We start from the raw sequence: 6294 nt of genomic DNA, 5'->3' as shown, positions 1-6294 counted from the left end.
ATAGTGAAAGTGGGTGACAGATGGATGGGACATGTATTCCTTAACCATCCTGTCATGTTAACCCATTTTATTTGGAAAAATAGTTAAAAGTATTTTAACCCCCAGTGGACAGTGCAGTGGGTGATAATGATTGTGACCCACGGCATCTGGCTAGAACTGTCCATGTAAACACAGACATCCAAATTAAATGCTGGAGGTCCCACATACAAATCCAGTAGCAGTGTTCTTGAGTTCTATGGGACATATACTGTATACATTCACTGACAAAACTAAATACAGCCTGGATTTGAAAACTTTGCCCACAGTATTGTTTCAGGCAGATACTGTATGTAAATAAATACTGATGTGGTCTAATTAGGCACTGGGTTTTACAACAGCAAGACGCAAAACTTTAAAACTGTTTAAAAGGCTCTCAGAGGCTACTTTTGGGTAGTGTACCTCTTGGTGAGAGACAGTTGACTATAAGACATGCCTCTATGATGCAGACAAAGACATCTCGCCTAGACATCTCCATCTCTGAGATTTTGAAAGTGGACAAATTAGAGAATCAAATCAGAGAAGCTTGAGAAAAGCAGGGCGATCATTTTGATTTGGATTGCTTGCAATCTAGGCCACTAGTGCTTTAAAGGGAAATCAGACAGTTGTGTTGGTGCATGTATGTATTATGGAGGACTTGCTTTTAGCTGTGAAGTGACACACTAACTTAAAGTTAAAGTTTAGACACCTCAAATGACTCAAATGAAACATTTTTTCTTGATTTTCTGAAAAAAAAACCAGATTGAAAGATTCTAAATGAATAAAACATATTTCATGAGCCAATCATTTTATACACCACTATTTCAAAGAATACCTTACATTTAGTAAATAAACAGAATTTATATTTTATCTTTTATTTGATCATATTTAAATGTTGTTTTATTTTTTTTAAACTTTGGTTTATGTTTTCAAATTTTATTTTAACAAATTTTTTTTTACTTTTGTTTTATTTTTATAATACGTACTATATACTATTATATATTATGTTATATAATATACACCACTTTTCAAACAAACCCTTGTATATTATTGAAAAGTAACTGATTAATGAAGGTTAATGCTCAGAAGGCATTTATTTATTTATTTTTTTATTTTTTTATTTTTTCATTTTTTTTATTTGGAGCTTTTTCATTGGTCCACACATCGGGTTTTTTCACAAAGTACATTGAGCAGGCCAGTGTTCTGATGACAAAAAAACTAAACTGTAAAGTTAGTACAGAGATAATACAGAGAGAGTGTGTTTGTGTAAGAGAGTGAGAGAGGTAAAGAGAGAGAGAGAGTGTGTATGTGTGTGTTCTTGTCCTGTAAAAACAGAGTGAGAGCAGGGAGAGAATGGCTCTCAGCAGGAGGAGCTGCAGAGAAAACGCTCAGCGTCTAATTCCGAGTCTTCAGAGGCCGGGCTGGAGCTGCTCTTCAGAAGCGGCCATTTGTTTGAGGGCAGTTTTCTGTCTCCTCTTTGAGGCCGGAGCAGCCTTTCATGTAGCAGATGGGAGGGACTTCTAAAAACATTTCATGCAGACTTCAGTGACACACAGGTGACTCGTCCCGAAGCACAGAAAACACACTCGTCCTGTCCGTCCCTACCGGCTCTGAGGTCACACGCTGGTACGAGTGGGGTCAGAGTAAAACACAGCAACAGTGTTTCCTACAGGCCTAGAACTGCTGCTGTGCTTTCACTACACTGTTTAAATATAATACGATTATTAATTACATTATATCATACATTACATTCATTTCACACTGCGCATGGCAATTTCATCACTACTTTTAGCACTTTTATCATCTTCTACTGGAACATTTACAGTTTTTCCATTTGTTTCAGTCCAACTATGAGTCTGAAATGATTCACAATAAGTCAGAACAGCATTTCCATGACCTCATTTCCACTATAGACCTATAGAGCTAACCAGCAGACAGACTGTTGATGTTGATACTGTTGAGGATTTTGATGCAGCCACATTTTATTAAGTAGACATACACTTTTTCTGTTTCATCACACTGAAACACTTTGTGGCAACATTAGTTTTAAGAATGCTTCAAGAATCCAAATCCTTCAATCAGAAATGTACCATTAAATATATTCATCATATTCTATTCATTGTTTAGTATCAACTATGAATCATTGTCTACCTTAGTTATTATTAAATACCATACCTACTTTGAACTACTCTATACCTAGCATGCATTGTTCAGTAACCACTACAAATGTTTTGCTTCTACTAAGAATTATTCAACAACCAATGAGTTATTAGTATATATTATTCATTATCTTCTATTAGCTATAAATTATTTACTTTCTATTTTAAATACTTAACCTTTACTATTATTGTTATTATTTTTATATAAATTATGAATTATTAAGTGTCCATTCTGAATTTTAGCATTCACTGTGCAAAATTAGTTTAAAACTCATTATGCAGCATTAAGTATCTACTATGAATGATTCAGCATCCACTAATAAGATTCAGTTTTCACTATAATTCATTCGATATATTATGAATTATTCAGCATCTGCTAATAACAATATAATCCAGCATCCATCATGAAAACCAATGAATTAATCAGTAATTTTGTATTAATAATTTAATTTATTTTCTATACAATGTTAATTCTTCAGTATGCAATACTGTGAATCTAACAGACATTTAGCAGCAATTTTTAAGATAGGGATTTTCATTTTAATAAAAAAAAACTACAACCAAATGTTGTGTTGTTCAAGACTAAGCTTCATCTCTGTGCTGGTAACTTTCCCATAGAGTTTCAGGGTTTGTAAAAGACATTCCCCCACAACAGCAGTTTTCCATTGATCCAATCTCTGTCTGTCTGCATCCCTCTCTATCTCTCTCTTTCTCACACACACACACGCACACACACACACACGCTCTCAGGCCGGGTTGTCGGTGGCGTGTTCCTCCTGCGCTGTGTTTGATCTTGCCACTTGTGAATGATAGAATAGGTGGGAGAGAGGAGAATGTGTAAGAAGTAAAACAATGAAGGCTTGTTCAGCAGCCAGAGTCAGACATGGGAGAAAATTCTACCACAGCAAAAACTCAACCAACAGAAAACACTTCTACCCAGCCCTGTGTGTGTGTGTGTGTGTGTGTGTGTGTGTGTGTAGTTTCTAAACACACTGAGGGGATCTGAATGTTTCCCAAACAACAAGATCAAAGACTCAACCCATCTGCCAAGAAGGCTGTTTAGAAGGTTGATACAAAAGTGATAAACTCAATATCAGCATGATGGAACTTCTCCTCCTCTGTTCAGCAATAACTCTGAGAAAAAAAATTACACAAATGTTCCCCTCTTGCCAAATATCCCAAAGATCAGCCAGAACATCTATAGAACATGTAGATCAAATTTTGAGAATGTATGTGTGGGGACATTCCAGGATTTTGGTACATTTCAGGGGTGGTCACTTCTGAAAATTTGATCTTCAATTTGAGCATTTTTAGTCATATATTTATTAAATACAGGTAATAGACTATCAGAAAGTTTGATTCATCAAGCTCATGTATCAAGCAGTTTTTTTAAATTAGATTATGCAATATATTTGCATATTACAGTAACAGGGTTGCGAGTAACAGGGTTGCAAATCTAGGCTAAGTTGTGGTTTACCCCAGGAACAGATGCTAACTGTAAAATTTAGCTATGTATACAAGATCAAGGACAAACATGGTTATATAAATATATAAAGTAAATCTTGACTCTACTCATTATTAGTCTTACAATATGAGTAACAGGGTTACATTCACTGAGTGACACACACAACTTGGACAAACATATTTGGAAAAAAAACTTGAAAATTGTTGGAGCACTTACTCTTGGTCTTGCCATGTGGGCAGAAAATGTCCTTGTGATGTCACTTCCTTTGTGCCAGTAGAAAAATATTTTTAACTCTTTCTCTGCAGGTAAAATTTCTTATGGTAAAACACACACACACACATACACACAAAAATAATTTATTTAAATATATTAGAAAATATTCTTTATTTTAAATTCGGAAGTACATTGAGGGTGACCCTCATTTTCAATATAGCCGAGCAAATACAATAGTGATTGAAAAAGCAAAATTAAAAGCAATTATTTAATATTTATGAAACAGAAGAATAAAACTGAAACTAAAAAATAAAACTATTTAGTAATAAGAATAAAATTTAAAAAATTTAAAAAAATTAAAAATATATAATAACAGTATTACTGATAAAACATAAAAAAACAAAATATTAAAATAAAATAATTATAAGAAAGTAAATACAAAAAAAACAAAAAATAATAAAATAAATAAAAATAAATAAATATATAAATAAATAAACTATATAAAAGAAATAAAAGAAATATAAATAAATAAATAAGAGAACTAAAACATGAAGTAAAATAAATAATTAAGATTGAGTAAAACAGGTACAGGCTGTCTGAAGGTGGTTAGATATTAAAAGTTTAAAATGATTGAGTGACACCAGTGAGCTGAGTTTTAGTGTTTCCTGTAGTGAATTCCAGCTCGCCGGTGCACTGTAGCTAAAAGCAGATTTTCCCAGTTCAGTAAAAACTCTCAGTACCTGGCAGCTGATCCAACCGCTGGAGCGAGTCTGATAATTACTGTTATTAAAATTTATCAATGAAGTGATGTATTCTGGCATATGACCGGAGAGTGTTTTATAAATTAAAATTAACCAGTGCATTTCCCTTCGTGCAGCTAATGGAGGCCAACCAGCTTTTCTGTACAGATCACAGTGAGTTCTATAAGGGTCACCAGTGATGAACCTTAGAGCAGAGTGATATACTGGATCCAATAATTTGAGGGAACTGGCGGAGGCATATTTATAAATGACATCACCATAGTCTAGAACAGATAAAAGGGTTGCCTCAACAATTGTTTTCCTAGCGTGCATGGGGAAACAAGCTTTATTTCTATATAAATAACCCAGCTTCTGTCTACATTTACTGACTAGTTTATTAATGTGAGGTTTAAAGTTGAGTTTCTCATCCAGCCATATGCCGAGATATTTATATTCTGTAACTCTTTCAATGGTGGATCCTGCCAGGGTAGTAAAATTTACACAATTAACATCACTATTAAGAGATCTGGAAAACAGCATTAACTTAGTTTTCTTAGCATTTAAAACTAGTTTGTGATTATTTAGCGCAATCTGTAGAGCATTAAAAGAGTTCTGTAGTTTTATTACTGCAGCATGTATAGAATCAGCTGAGCAATATAAGATTGTCATCTGCATAAAGGTGTATTTTGCAATCTAAGGAAGAAACAGAGGCAGCAATATCATTAATGTATATATTAAATAAAACTGGACCCAGAATGGAACCTTGGGGGACGCCCTTAGAAATAGCTAGGAAATCTGATTTATAATTATTGAATGCTGTGCATTGTTGTCTGTCTGCGAGGTAGTTTTGGGACCATTCCAGAGCTTTTGCATCAAAGCCAATCTTTTTTTAATTTCTTAAAAGAAGAGTGTGATCAACTGTATCAAAAGCTTTCGTTAAATCAATAAAAACAGCTGCACAGTGTGCACTTATTTGGCATTTAAACCCTAGAACAGTGAGAAAACTGATAAACGTGGTGGAGGTAGTATCATTTCCTGCACCTGTTTAACAGATTTTACAAAGTAGATGGAAATAAAAAATGAATGTGATGTACTTTATAGTACATAGTGCTTTCATATAGAAACGGTAAAAAAAGTTAGCAATATATGTATAATAATATTTGTTTCACCATTCTTTTTTTCTATTCTTTAAATAGATTTTAAGTGTGTTGACTTTTTTTAGTATTGTATTTTGTTAGTGTGCTTTTCTGTCCTCATAAAAAAAAAAAACAATACATGCACATTATACGTACACTAGCTGAAGTGAAGTATTGGGACACCTGCGTGTTCATTGTTTCTCCTGAAATCAAGCAAATTAAAAAGAGTTTATCTTGTTTTGGTTGTTTCAAAAGTACTGGATAGAGCACCATTATTCCCAATAACATTAACAGAGTTCCACTGCTTCACAGCAAAATCCTGGGGTGCTTTATGCTCCTCTACCCCTCACCAGGTAATAAGCATGGGGCCAACAAGCTGTGTTTGAATATATACGTACAAACTTAAAGAATCAGAGTACTTTCAAAGAATCCAGAAACATTTGGAACATATTGTACTCACACACAGAGCTTTCAAAGCTTAAATAATGCAAAGATACCAGTTTATATTCATTTAGAAACAACAACACTACTAAAGTTTTATCTAAGGGTTATCTAAGATTTATAAT

Source organism: Astyanax mexicanus, chromosome 20 (assembly GCF_023375975.1).
Source record: "Astyanax mexicanus isolate ESR-SI-001 chromosome 20, AstMex3_surface, whole genome shotgun sequence".
Taxonomy (NCBI): domain Eukaryota; kingdom Metazoa; phylum Chordata; class Actinopteri; order Characiformes; family Acestrorhamphidae; genus Astyanax; species Astyanax mexicanus.
Note: the sequence above shows the minus strand (reverse complement) of the source record.